The sequence below is a fragment of the Sorex fumeus genome, unplaced genomic scaffold, assembly GCF_029834395.1.
Source record: "Sorex fumeus unplaced genomic scaffold, SorFum_2.1 ptg000126l, whole genome shotgun sequence".
In the NCBI taxonomy this organism is placed as follows: Eukaryota; Metazoa; Chordata; class Mammalia; order Eulipotyphla; family Soricidae; genus Sorex; species Sorex fumeus.
The window spans coordinates 335,421-349,070 of NW_026606183.1; positions in this window are offsets into that span (position 1 = coordinate 335,421).

A 13,650-nucleotide genomic window follows, 5' to 3' on the forward strand; every position below is an offset into this window, starting at 1 on the left:
GCCCATGATGGGTCAGCTCTACTGAGCAAATCCTGCTTTGGCCCCTCTGTCAGGTAGAGGCCGATAAGGAGTCCATATTTCCAACCCAAGAGCTGTGAGTAACTGAGGACCTGCATCCCCACCCCCACACACCTTTTTGGGTCATCCCAGGGATGTTCAGGGGTCACCCCATCTCTGCTGTCAGGGATCACTCCTGGTGGTGCGCCGGGGACCCTATGGTGTGCTAGGGATGGAATGCTGGCCAGATGCTCTAACCGCTCCAGCCCTCTCCCCGTATTTTCACCAAAGGCTTTATCGGCCTCTAAAAGGGCACTGACAACCTTGACCGAGTTCCTTTCATGTCGCTCTTCACCCTTTCCAGACTCCAGCCTCATAAAGGCAGTGATTTCTGTCTTCAAGGACGTGACAGATACAATCAACCTGCACGGCACCCAGGCCACAGCCTGGCATTTCCACAGCTGGCCTCTGCAGATCTCCACAGCTGACCATCTTTGGAGCTCCACAGCTGGTCATCTCCAGATCCCCAGGGCCCCTAGAGAGGCAGTGAGGGGCCACACAGACCCTCGAGGTGTGGGAAACAGTTGAGGAGTACAGGGGACTCCAGGACCAGGGAGTGAAAGATGGTGTAAGATGCAGCTTCTAGAGCAGTCTCCAGCAGGTGTGCCTGGGTCAGTGAGGCAGGATCTGGCCACTTCTCTGACTTCTGCTCTTGTGGCCCAGATCAGCAGTTTTCATCCTGCAGGCCATGGCCCAGGAGAGGGTAGCGAAATCAACACAGCGCCAAAATGGGCCCCCAAATGGTGAGTGTGTGGAGGGATAGGATGGCCAGCATGCTGCGCACTCCGGTTTGCTCCCTGACATCACATGTGGTTCCCTTGAGCACCTCCAGGAGTGAACCCTGAGCACAGAGCGCTGTACACAGCGGGTATGGCCTCCAAACTGAAACATCCCCTTTAATAACTTTTTTTTTCCCTCGGGTCACACCTGGTGATGCTCAGGGCTTGTTCGTGGCTGTACACTCAGGAATCACTCCTGGCGGGCTCAGGGGGGACTTATGGGGTTCTGGGGATTGAACCCAGGTTGGTTATGTGTAAGGCAAGTACCCTACCTGCTGTACTGTCTCTCTGGCCCCCATCTCCTTCAAATACCCCCAGAAGAGTAGAGAGAATGGTAGGCTGCTTTGCACACAGTCAGCGGAGGTGATTGTGAGCTTATCTGTATCTGGGAAAATGTTCATCTCGGCCTAATGGATGTACATGTGCGCCTGCATGCTTGTGTGTGCATGTGTATGTGCCTGTGTCTGAATGTGTGTGCATGTGCCTGCTTGTGTGTGAGTGCATGTATGTGTGCCTGTGTGTGCATGTGTGTGTGCCTGAGTGTGTGTGCATGTGCCTCCGTGTGTGTGCGTGCATGCTTGTACATGCATGTATGTGCATGTGTGTGTGCCTGTGTGCATGTGTGTGCCTGAATGTGTGCCTGCATGTATGTGCACATGGTGCCTGTGTGTGCCTATGTGTGCATGAGTATGTGTGTGTGCCTGCATACATGTACGTGCCTGCATGCGTGTGCTTGTGTGTCTGTGTGTATGCATTTGTGTGCCTGTGCACATGTGTGTACAATGTGTGCATATGCACATGTGTGCGTGTGTGCATGCATGTATGTGCATGTGTGTCTGTGTCTGTGTGTTATGCCTGCATGCATATGCATATGCATGTGTGTGCATGTGTACGAGCATGTGTCCCTGTGTATGCCTTGTGTGTGCATGCATGTGTGTGTTGTGTCTGTGCATGTGCATGTGTATGCGTGTGTGCATGTGCCTGTGTGTGCATGCCCGTGTGTTCATGCCCGCGTGTGCATGTCCGTGCATGGATCTGTATGTGCCTGTGTGTGCATGTGTGTGCCTGTGTGCGTGTGTCTGTGTGTATGCATGTACGTCTGTGCATGTGCATGTGTGTGCATGTTTGTATGTGCCTGTAAATGTGTGTGCATGTGTGCCCGTGTGTGTGCTTGTGCCTGTGTGCATGTGTGTGCATGTGCGTATTTATGCATGCGTGTGCGTTCCTTTGAATTTTAGCTTCAGCTTCCTCTTGTCCCAACCTACATGGGTGAAGGCATTTCTGGTCTTTTCTTCCAGGGTCAGTGTTGCGGGCCTGATGGCGAGGGACTCAGTCTCCTGCTCAGCCTCCCCCATGGACACCTGGTTTGCTCAATATCAGAGTGATTTTCTTTGGCCAGAGAAATAGTAACATATGGAAGGCTCAGCCCTAGGCGTGGGATCTGTCCTGTTGGGAAGCTGCCCTGTGGCCACCCTGGAAGAAGGCCCGAGGGCAGGCCCCTGGAGAAGGGGGACAGGTGCTCCAAAGTTCCAGCCGGGTCCACCCCCTTCATTCTTGTTTTGGCTCACACCTGGCAAGGCTCGGGTTACTCCCGGCTCTGCACTCAGGAACTACTCCTGGTGGTGCTCAGGGGACCATATGGGATGCCAGGGATCGAACTCTGGTCAGTCGCATGCAAGGCAAATGCCCTCCCCACTGTATAGTCACGCTGGCCCACCCCCAGGTCGAGGACTGAGGTCATGTTGAACTTCAGCTCTACCTAATCACAGCCGTGCGAGTGAGCCAGGTGCAGCCTGATGGGGAACCAGCCACCATTCTGCAGAAATGTGAAAGCTAGAGCACAGTTGGCATTGGCCTGAGATTTGGGTGCAGTCTGTGGATGAGAACGTTCCCCCGACCTTCCTGCCTGCTGTTTGCTTTGGTCCATTCGCAGCAACACGGTGGCAGGGTTGGAGTCTGGAGTTCCCACATGTCCACCCTGTGCTCTCGCCTGGGTGCATCTCCCTCACCCTCCACCTTTATCTCCTCACCCTCAGTGGGTGTTCCCAGCATGCTTCCTGGAGCGTGGGTGAGCCCCAAATGGAGAGTCTATCCCCGAGGCACACACCTGGTGGTTAGCAACCCCTTCACAAGCAGGGGCACCCCCACCTGTCCAAGCCTGGCCTCGTTACCCACCCAAACTTCACCCACAGGGCCTCTGCCCGCTGGCCTGACAGGACCCCTCGTAATTTCCCAGAGGGCCAGAAGGTTGCGCGCTGGTCTCAAAACACACCAAACACTCGCCCTGTCAGGGCTGGCTTCTTCTTCTTCTTTTTTTTTTTCTTTTTGGGTCACACCCGGCAAGGCACAGGGGTTACTCCTGGCTCTGCACTCAGGAATTACTCCTGGCGGTGCTCAGGGGACCATATGGGATGCTGGGAATCAAACCTGTGTCGGCCATGTTGGCTGCGTGCAAGGCAAACGCCCTACCCACTGTACTATTGCTCCAGCCCCAGGGCTGGCTTTTTGCACCCTCTCCAGGCAGCAGATGACCTCAGAGGCATCCCCAGGACTGCTGGAGCTAGATTCAGGGGTCCCCACCAGGTCTTCTTGTGCTGCTGAATGGAGAGGGAGTTTGGACCATACGGACAGAGCCCCAAGGAAGCAAGTGTGCGGGTTTGCTCGGGCCGTGCTACCTTCTCCCTCCTCCTCTCCTCCTCCCCTCCCCTTCCCTCCCCTCCCCTCCTCTCCTCTTCTCTTTTCTTCTCTGCTTTTGGGTCACACATAGCTGTTCTCAGGGCTTATTCCTGGCTCTGAGCTCAGGGATCACTCCTGGTGGGGCTTGGGGGGGCCATATTGGGTGCTGGGGATCAAGTCTGGGTTAGACACATGCAAGACAAATGCCCTCCCCACTGTACTGTCATTCTTGTTTCTTTTCAGACAACCCCAGAGGGGCCTGGAGCCACAGAACAGAGGATAGAAAGCTTGCCTGGCGCGTGGCAGACCAGGGTTCGATCCCCATCATCCCGTAAGGTCCCCTGAGCACCTCCAGGAGGGATTCCTGAGAGCAGAGTCAGAAGTGACCCGAAACTTAACAAAACAAAACAAACAAACAAACAAACAAACCTAGAGGGGGTTGGTCTCTAGCTCAGTGGCTACAGCACTGATGTGTCAGACTGAATTTGATCCCCTGAGCTGTTGGGCATGAGGAGGGGGACCTTGGGGGCTCTGCCACCTGGGACCCCTGGGCACAACCAGCTGCCATGTGAGCTCCTCTTAAGGCTGAGAACCCCTTGGAGCCTTCAAATGTGGCAGCTCCCCAGCTGAACATGTACGACCTGCCACCACAGGCTGTGTGGGGAGCAGAGAGGAGGGAGGGGGCCCTGGGCACCCAACATCCTCACACCCGTCTCTCGCCCCCTCACTCCTTTCCTCAGGTGACCTAAGCTCTGATGTCCACAACCCCCGGATTGTTTTGATTTTGCTGGGTCTGTTCATCAATTTTGTCTCTTTAGATGGCAGGGAGCAGAAATCACCAGTATTTGTTTTTCTCCCTCTGGTTCATCTCGCCTCATGAATTTCCCTCTAGTTCCTCCTGTTTTCCTGCAAATGTCAAGGGCCTGGGATGTTCCAAGGTGTGGCTTGGACATCCACTTGGACATCCACTTGGACATACCAACAGGTAACTCGAGTCTCCAAGACATTTTTGTCCCTTTTTCTGCGGGGGGGTGGGGTGGGGCAGGGGCACCCCTTCTTCAGTGGTCCTGGGGGAATCTGGGGTTCAGTTTGTTTGCCTCGGGGCAGCTGAGGGCCACCAGGCCATCACGACCCTAAGGTGCAGGGTCGCACCTGTGCCTTGTGTGTGTGCAGGGTTCGCGCCCCACCCCTTTAAACTCTCCACTGCCCCCCTTCACCCCCCCATCCCCCCCCAACCTGCCAAGCCCGGACTCTATGTTATGATCCTAATCTGCTTGCCTCTGAGTGGCTGCGTCCTGGAAGGTGCTGAGGTCACTGGGCCGCATGTGCAGTGACCTGCCAGTAGGGGGCGTCTTGGGTCCCAGCGCGACCTCAGATCCTGTTCAGGGCATGTCAGAGGACAGGACGGGGAGTCTCTGGAACTCTGGGCTCTTTAAAATCCTTTGCTATTCGGGCCCCGGAGATAGTTCAGGGGGCTGCGACACTTGCTTTGCAGGTGGGAGCCTGGGTTTGGTCCCTGGCACTGCATGCTTCATGGTTTCCCCGAGCACCACTGGGTATGGCCGAAAAAAAAAATCTTTGAGGCCAGAAAGCTAGGGCAACCACTAGGGCACTAACCTCATACCTGGCTGACCCAGGTTTGATCCTTGGCACTGCATGTGGTTCCCTGAGCGTCGCCAGGAGTGATTCCGAGCACAGTGCCAGGAGTAAAAGCCCTGAGCACTGTGCATTGCTCCAACAAAAGGTACCAAATCCTTTGTGCTCGACCAAAGGGCCGGGCCCCTGCAGAGCATATGTGTGGCACCACAAGTAAAGGGGTGCATACTTTGGGGGGCACCTCAGCCAGGCCTGTGGAACCACAGCAGCAACAATAACAGCAGGAGAAGGGGAGGGAGGAATAAACCCCCCTATGTGCCAGGACTGAACGAGATAAAGAGCCGTATCCTGGTGAATAGACAGACCCATGTATCAGGGACGCAGAACCTTCTAGAACCTGATTGTGGCTCATGGGAACCAAAGGGTCTTATTCTGCACTCCGAGGGACAACAAACCCTTTGACCTACTGTTAGACTCGCAGACGGGGGTAGGGGGTGGGCAGTGTCCAAGCCCCAGGCAGGGGAGATGGACCAGGCTTGGGTGCCTCGTGTCTGGTCACGGGAAAGGCTTGTCTCCCGTTGGGATTCAGCATGGGGTCCCAGACAGCCGGGGGTTGACAACCCAGCATCATGATGCCCTCCTGGGAACTTTCTTGGCAGGGCGGTCTCAGTTTTGTCACCTGTAGACTGGGATGATGAGATGCTATGGCAGGGCAGTGATGAGATCTGTGGACAGAGGGGCAAAGAGGCCTATGGTGTGGCCTGTGAAGGCTGGTCCTTCAATGCCCATCAGGCAGTGGCCTGGAACTCTGACCTTGAATTCTGTGGTTTTTGACACCTGTCCTGAACGAACTCATGCTGGGCTCCACTCCTGCAATGGTGGCACCCCCAGACTGACAGGGCCTGGTGGGCGGGTGGGAGCTGGCACAGGCCCTGTCCCCAGATTCTCTGTGACTGGTTAAGTCATCAGTGGTCAGCAGGATAGAAAAGGCTAAGGACATATGTGCAGGACCCTGCAAAGGTCCGTGAGGCCGGAGGGGGGTCATGTTCTGAGCTTTGGGAGGGGCCAGGGTTCTGGGAGGCAGCAGGAAAGACTTTTATTTATTTATTTTTTTGCTTTTTGGGTCGCACCCAGTGATGCTCAGGGGTCACTCCTGGCTTTGCACTCAGGAATCACTCCTGGCAGCGCTTGGGGGGGGGACCATATGGAATGCTGGGAATCGAACCCGGGTCGGCCACGTGCAAGGCAAATGATCTACCCGCTGTGCTATTGCTCCAGCCCCCAGCAGGGAAAACTCTTGAGTTTGCTGTGGTTGTTTTTTGATCATAGGTCACCATTCTCCCCTCCCTCTCCCCTCGCTCCCCCCCCACCGCCTTTTATTTTTTGTTGTTGTGCAGGGCTGAAGGGGGTGGGGGGGGGGGGGAAGGGATTGAGTCAAACCTGCTGGTGCTGAGGGTTTACTTCTGCTTCTATGCTCAGAGATCATAACTTGGGAGATCATACGTGGTGCTCAGGACTAAATCACAGGCAAGGCAAGCACCCCTGTACTGTCTCTGGCTCTGCCCTTCCCTTCCCTTCCCTTCCCTTCCTTCCCTTCCTCCCTTCTCTTTCCTTCCCTCCCCCTCTAAGGAAGGAAGAAAGAGGAAGGAACCCTCATCCCACTTTTCTGAGAGGAAAATGGGGAAGTTGCAGTCCTTCTGGAGGGCACAGCAAGAAATGAGCTGTAGGCAGGTCAGGACTCAGGGGCTCCCTGCGTCTCCATCTCCGTCTTATCCCAGTCACACCCCCTGCTCATGGCCTCCCCTCCAAGGCTGGTTTCAGCGCTCCTAGTACTGAGCTCAGACTCTGCATGTGGGAGCTCTGGGTTCCATTTCCCTGTGCCCTCCCTCCCCCCACAACCCCCCCTCCAGCCCCCCCCCCCCCCCCCCGCACCTCATGGTTCCCAGCACTGCAGGGTGTGGCCGGAACTTTCCCTCCTCATCCTCATCCCCACCGATGAGCCTTTTTAACGAGCTGCCTTGTTTTCTGATGATTTACCTTTGAGGGTTCTTAAGATTGGGGCATATTGGGGAGATGCCAATGAGAGCCACAGCGCCCCCTGCTGTGACAACTGAAGCAGAGGTCAGGGGTCAGAGCCTGCAGGCCTGGAAGGGCTCTTGTCCCGGGTGTGTGTGTATATATGTGTGTGTGTGTGTGTGTGTGTGTGGGGAGGGGCGGTCTCCTCCCTCTGCTGCCCTCCTGCCCACGGCTGCTGCCCCCACCATAGCCATATGCAACCAGCTTGCTCTGCCCTCTCTGGCCCGGTCTGCATCTCTATCCCTCTCCCGAGAGAACCACACACGGGGCTTTGAACCAACGTAGTCATTTATTCTGAGTTTCTCATTCTTTATCCCAAACAGCGCGACCCTCCCTGTTTCCCCCTCCCCCGCCCCCAACCGTTTGAAGTGTTAGGAACCAGAAATAGCTCCCCATCTATGGGGTCGGACCATCTGGACAAAGGTTGAAAGGCAATTCAGCTGAGAGGAGGGGAAACCCTTTCAACGACAGCCAGGCAGTTACAAAAGAAGTGGGGGACGCTGAAAGCACCCTCGATGATCCCCTCTGCCTCACCAGGCACACAAAAATGATCTGGAAATGGAGCACAGGCCCGACCTGCAGCTCCCCCAGCTGAAATGCTCCCAGAAGGGGTAGGCGGGAGAGAGACACGCTCTCGGTAACTAGAGGCCAGACAAAAAAAAACGTTTCTTAGCGCTCGCTTTTCTGGCCAGGCGCAGGGCAAGAAAATGATGCGCAATTCGATTTTATCAAAATGAAAACCATCTGATTTTTTCACAAGCCATTAGGGAAAATGGAAAGCCGAGCCCTAGAGCTGGGGCTTGGAGAAGAGAAAATATTTGCGCAACACGTGACACAGGCTTTGCCGCCAGAATCTCAAGAACCCTCAAAGGTCAATTATTAGAGAACAAAGCGGCTTGTTAGAAAGACGCAGAAGATTTGGGCAAATCCGGCAGCCGAGTTGTGGTCCTGGATGGTGGGGCTCAGCTTCATTAGCTCGCAGGGAAGCGCAAAGCCAGAGAGTGGCTCGTTCTGGGGAGTTAAGCAACCAAACAAACCAGCAAACTTCACTTCACCAGGGGCTCTGAAGGTACAGAGCAACTAGAACATTCTTGGAAAAATTGTGCAGGAGATTGGGCAAACAGTCGGGCAGTTGCTTGATTGCTTGCTTGCTTGCTTCCTTCCTTTCTTTTTTTTTTTTCTTTTTGGGTCATACCCGGCGATGCACAGGGGTTACTCCTGACTTTGCAATCAGAAATTACTCCTGGCGCTCTCGGGGGATCATATAGGATTCTGGGAATCGCACCCGGGTCAGCCGCGTGCAAGGCAACCGCCCTACCCACTGTACTATTGCTCCAGCCCCTTTCTTTCTTTCTTTCCTTCCTTCCTTCCTTCCTTCCTTTCTTTCTTTCTTTCTTTCTTTCTTGATTTTGATGCCTTTTATTTCTCTACCTCTATTTTCTTGGAACCACTGTTAGACATATAGTTACGAAGCTTGTTCAAGACTGGGTTTCATGGGGCGTGGAGGGGGTAGTGGGGAGATAGGGGGTGAGGGGTGGAGGGGTATGGTACTGCAAACAGATCAACCTGATGGGCAAGTGCATCAGCAGCCTGATGGTGTCTTCGGGCTTCCTGATACCCCCAAATTGCTGCTGTGCCTTTGCCAGACCCCAACAATTTGGGGCCAAGTTTACCAAGAAATTAAACAGTCAAAAGTTAGGTTTGTGGGAGCCATGTCCACAAACCACCTCCAGATCAGCTATACGAGCTCGTTTTTTGACCTTGTTTCAGAGACCCATAAATATCAAAAGAGATCAAAAGCTTCAGATAATCTTGAACCCGCACATAGCTGTACAGACTAGGGTAAATTGGAGGGGGTTGGGTTGGCCTGGGGCCCACCCAAGCAGAACACCGGGCAGTAGTTTGCTAGTTTGCTTCCAATCCAAAAATCCAAAAATCACAGCCATACCCCCGGCCTGACTCCACTGTCACAGGAAGGACCTCAACAAGACATCACGACCATCCTGTTGTTCGTCGATTGCCTCGAGCAGGCCCCAGTAACGTCTCCTTCATCCTAGCCCTGAGATTTTTTTAAAAAGTGCCATATTAAAAGCTCTTCCAGGGTTAGGAGAATGAGACCCATCATTGTTACTGGTATTTGACATATTGGGTACGCCACGGGGAGTTTGCCAGACTCTGCCGTGTGGGCAGGTTACATTCGGTAGCCTGCCATTTTGTCCAAAGTAAGAATGAGATAATAAGGTGTCGCATGGCCGCAAATGCGGCCGTGCGCTTCCGGGAGCTGGGTTTTATAGTTTCTGGGTCTTGGCCGTTGATGGGATTACACGGCACCAGGGGGCCAGTTGGTGGGTGTGGCCGCTGCCTACTGGAATTTGGAGGATCTGGGTGGAGGATGCTCAGCCCTGATCCAAGCAGGCTTGGAGATCTCAGCCCCGGGATCTGCATGCCTTTGTTCCTCTGCCAGTACCTTCATGCGTGTGGAGAGTGGTCCCAGCATGGTGGTGCCTGGTTCTGGAGGTCTTCAGCTGCCGGAGCCCTGGTCGGGGCGGGGAGGGAAACTCAACCCCTCCCCTCCAAGGGGCCCCGGCGAGGACAGCCAGGCGCGGGGGCAGGAGACTCTGCCAACAAGACATAAAAGGTAAAGGTAAAGGTAAAGGCCCTCCCGTTGATCATCGATTTGCTCGAGCGGGCCCAGTAACGTCTCCATTGGAGACTTTGTTGTTACTGTGTCTGGCATATCGAATACTCTCGGTAGCTTGCCGGGCTCTCTGAGAGGGGCGGAGGAATCGAACTCGGGTCGGCCATGTTGGCCGCTTGTAAGGCAAACGCCCTACCCGCTGTGCTATCGCTCCAGCCCCACAAGACATAATCTGCTGAAAATTCTGGTATGCGGGTTTTGTGACTGGAATCTCCAGGCTTTCTCAGAGTTGGTATGGGCTATCTCCCCGCACTTACCAATACTCCTGGAAGCACTGACAGTCACCCCCCCCACCCCCGAACCAACTCCAGTGCCACCATGTAAACTCTACTACTGGCCTTGCTTCAGAGACCCATAAATTTCAAAAGAGAGCAAAGACTGCAGTTAATCTCAGTTCCGTGCATGGCTGAACAGACCGAGGTAAATCGGAGGGGGGTGGGTTGGGCTACCTCCCCCCACCTCCCTGTTCTTCCAGAAGCCTTGGCAGTCACATACACACCCCAAACTAGCCACCCAATTGAAAAACTGTTCCAGCCTTATCATCTCAATAAAAATACTGAATGCCTTGAACAAACTCCATGACCTCTTAGCACCTGTACTGCAAACCATAATGCACGAAAGGAAAAGGAGAGAGAGAGAGAGAGCAAGAAGGAAAGTGCCTCCCATAGAGGGAGGCTGGGGTGGGGGTGGGGTGGAGTGTTGGGGGTTGGTGGTAGGGCAATAGAGGACATCGGTGGTAGGAAATGTACCCTGGTGGAGGGATGGGTCCTGGATCATTGTATGACTGAAACCCAATTATGAACAGCTTCGTAGTGGTCTATCTCATGGATAGTCAATTAAAAATTTTAAAAAAATTAAAAAAAGTAATGTGGAGTTCATGCCCAGTTTAATCAGCTTAATCAATGGCTGAATAAATAGCAGTACTCCTACATTAAAAAAAAAGACTGGGCTTCAGTCATATAGTGTTTCAATACCCATCCCTTCACCAGTGTACATTTCCCACCACCTGTGTCCCCAGACTTTCCCTCTTCTGCCACCCCCCACCCCAATTCCCAATTTGCCTTTATGGCAGACTCCTTCTCTCTTTCTCTCTCTCTCTCTCTCTCTCTCTCTCTCTCTCTCCTCTTTCCTTTTGGGCATTATGGTTCGTAATAGAGGTACTAAAAAGTTATCCTGTATATCCCTTTGCCTCCTTTTAGCTCTCAGTTCTTGTCCTGAGTGATTATTTCCAACTATCACTGTCCATAGTGGTCCCTTCTCCGTCCTAACTGCACTGCCCCTCCCCCTTGATGGATGCTTCCTACCATGGACCAGCCTTCCTGGCTCTTGTCTTGACTGTCTTTGGGTAGTAGTCTCACATACTATGAGTGAGTGAGCGAAGGAGGGAATGATTTTATGTCGCCCCTCTCCCTCTGACATACTTCACTGAGCATGATACTCTCCATGTCCCTCCACGAGCAAGCAAATTTCATGGCTTCATTTTTCCCTGGCGACTGTGTGGTGTTCCACTATGTAGAGGTGCCATAGTTTCTTTAGCTAGTCTTCTGTGCTCAGGCATTTGGGTTGTTTCCAGAGTCTGGCTATTGTGAACAGGGCTGCAACGAACATAGAAGTGCAGATGGCATCTCGGCATTGTTTTTGGAGTTGAGCAGTTTCTTACAAAGGTAAACACATCTTTGATCTGGAGATGCAGCTCCAATCTGTCCTGCCTGTGGTCAGCCCCAGGTTGAGCCCTGGCACTACATTTGGTCCCGCTGAGCACCACTGGCAATGATTCTTGAACGCAGATCTGCAAGTAGCCCCTGGGCATGGCTGGGGTGATCTTTCTACCCCTCAGATAAAGGGGGGAATGCCTTGATCATTTGACCCTGCATCCTCTCTCTCTCTCTCTCTCTCTCTCTCTCTCTCTCTGGTGAGAGAATGAGAATGTATATCCTTGCAGAAACTTTTAGCAGGTTTATTACAACTGCCCTGGAAACAAACCACGTGGTGCACGGATAAATAAACAAGTGCATATGCACAAACAGCTGCTTATCCGGCAGCAGAAACCCGTGTCTCCACTCACTGCCATGGGTGACGCCAGCACAACCTGCTGAGTGCAGACTCAGAAGATACTGCATGATTCCAGGACTTGGCAGGGCAAGGGAATGAGTACCTAAAAAAAATTTTTTTTGTTTTTGGTAGGGGAGAGGCTTGATAGAACTGTTTTCTCTATTTTTTAATAGTTTTTCTTGTTGTTTTGGGACCATACCTGGGGTATGCTCCTGGCTCTGCACTCAGGAATCACTCCTGGCGCTGCTCTGGGATGGGATGCCGGGGATCGAACCCGGGTGGTCTGTGTGCAAGGCGAGCATTCTACCTGCCACACTATCACTCCAGCCCCAGGAACTGCTCTACATCTTGATCATGATGGGGACCACGTAACTGTATGCATATGTCATGACTTACAGAAAATGATGAAAAGCCACATTTCCTGGAGGTCTGCTATCTCAATAAACTCGCCTCAAACAGTGGGACCCTTTGCTACTTGGGCTAAGTGATTTCCTCCATTTTACCCTTCCCCCAACTTGGTCTTTTGCTCACCTTGAATGATTTTTGAGGGTAGGACAAGTTGACATGTGTATAACAATAGAAGGGTGCCTTTGCCTCCCTCAATTTTTAAACGGTTATACTATATTCCCTTATACACCACATCTGCCTTGACTGAGTCATTTACTTGCAGGTGGACTTTACTTTGTGCCGGTTCCTCTTCCTGTTTTTAAATGTTTCTGTAAGCATGTAACTGCGAGAGGGGGGAGGGCGGCTTCCCATGGTGGGAAGCTTCCCTGGTATAGAGCTGCTTCTCCACTTTGTCTTTCTTCCTTTTCTTCTGGTGGGGGATACATCTCGTGATGCTCAGGGGTTACTCCTGGCTCTGCACTCAGGGATCACTTCTGGCAGTGTTTAGGGAAACCACATAAGATGCCGCGGATTGAACCTCGGCCATCCCCGCTGTGCCGTTTTCTGAGCTGCTGCTGCTGCTGTTGCTGCTGCTGCTGTTGCTGCTGCTGCTGTTGCTGCTTCTTCTTCTTCTTCTTCTTCTTCTTCTTCTTCTTCTTCTTCTTCTTCTTCTTCTTCTTCTTCTTCTTCTTCTTCTTCTTCTTCTTCCTTCTCCTCCTCCTCCTCCTTCTGCTTTTCCTCCTCCTCCTCCTCCTCTTCTTCTTCCTGTTCCTTCTCCTCCTCCTTCTCCTTCTCCTCCTTCCTGTTCCTCCTCCTTCTCCTCCTCCTTCTCTTTCTCCTCCTCCTCCTCCTCCTCCTCTTCTTCCTGTTCCTCCTCCTCCTTCTCCTTCTCCTCCTCCTTCTCTTTCTCCTCCTCTTCCTCCTCCTCCTCCTCCTCCTCCTCCTCTTCTTCTTCTTCTTCTTCTTCTTCTTCTTCTTCTTCTTCTTCTTCTTTTTCTTCTTCTTCTTCCTGTTCCTCCTCCTCCTCCTCCTCCTCCTCCTCCTCCTTCTCCTCCTCTTCCTTCTTCTATGGAGAATGGGCACTGGTGGAGGGATGGGTATTCGATCATTGTATGACTGAAACTCAAGCATGAAATCTTTGTAACTGTGTCTCATGGTGATTCAATTAAAAAATAATTTAAAAAAAGAAATGCATTCATTATTATCTTTTTGGTTCATGCCTTTTGTTATTTTACTAAGAGATCCTTCTCTGCCTTGTGAAGCAGAGTTTTCTGTAAACCTGTGAAAGTTTGTTCTTCTTGTTGGAGCCAGAGGTCAACTTTTACTTTA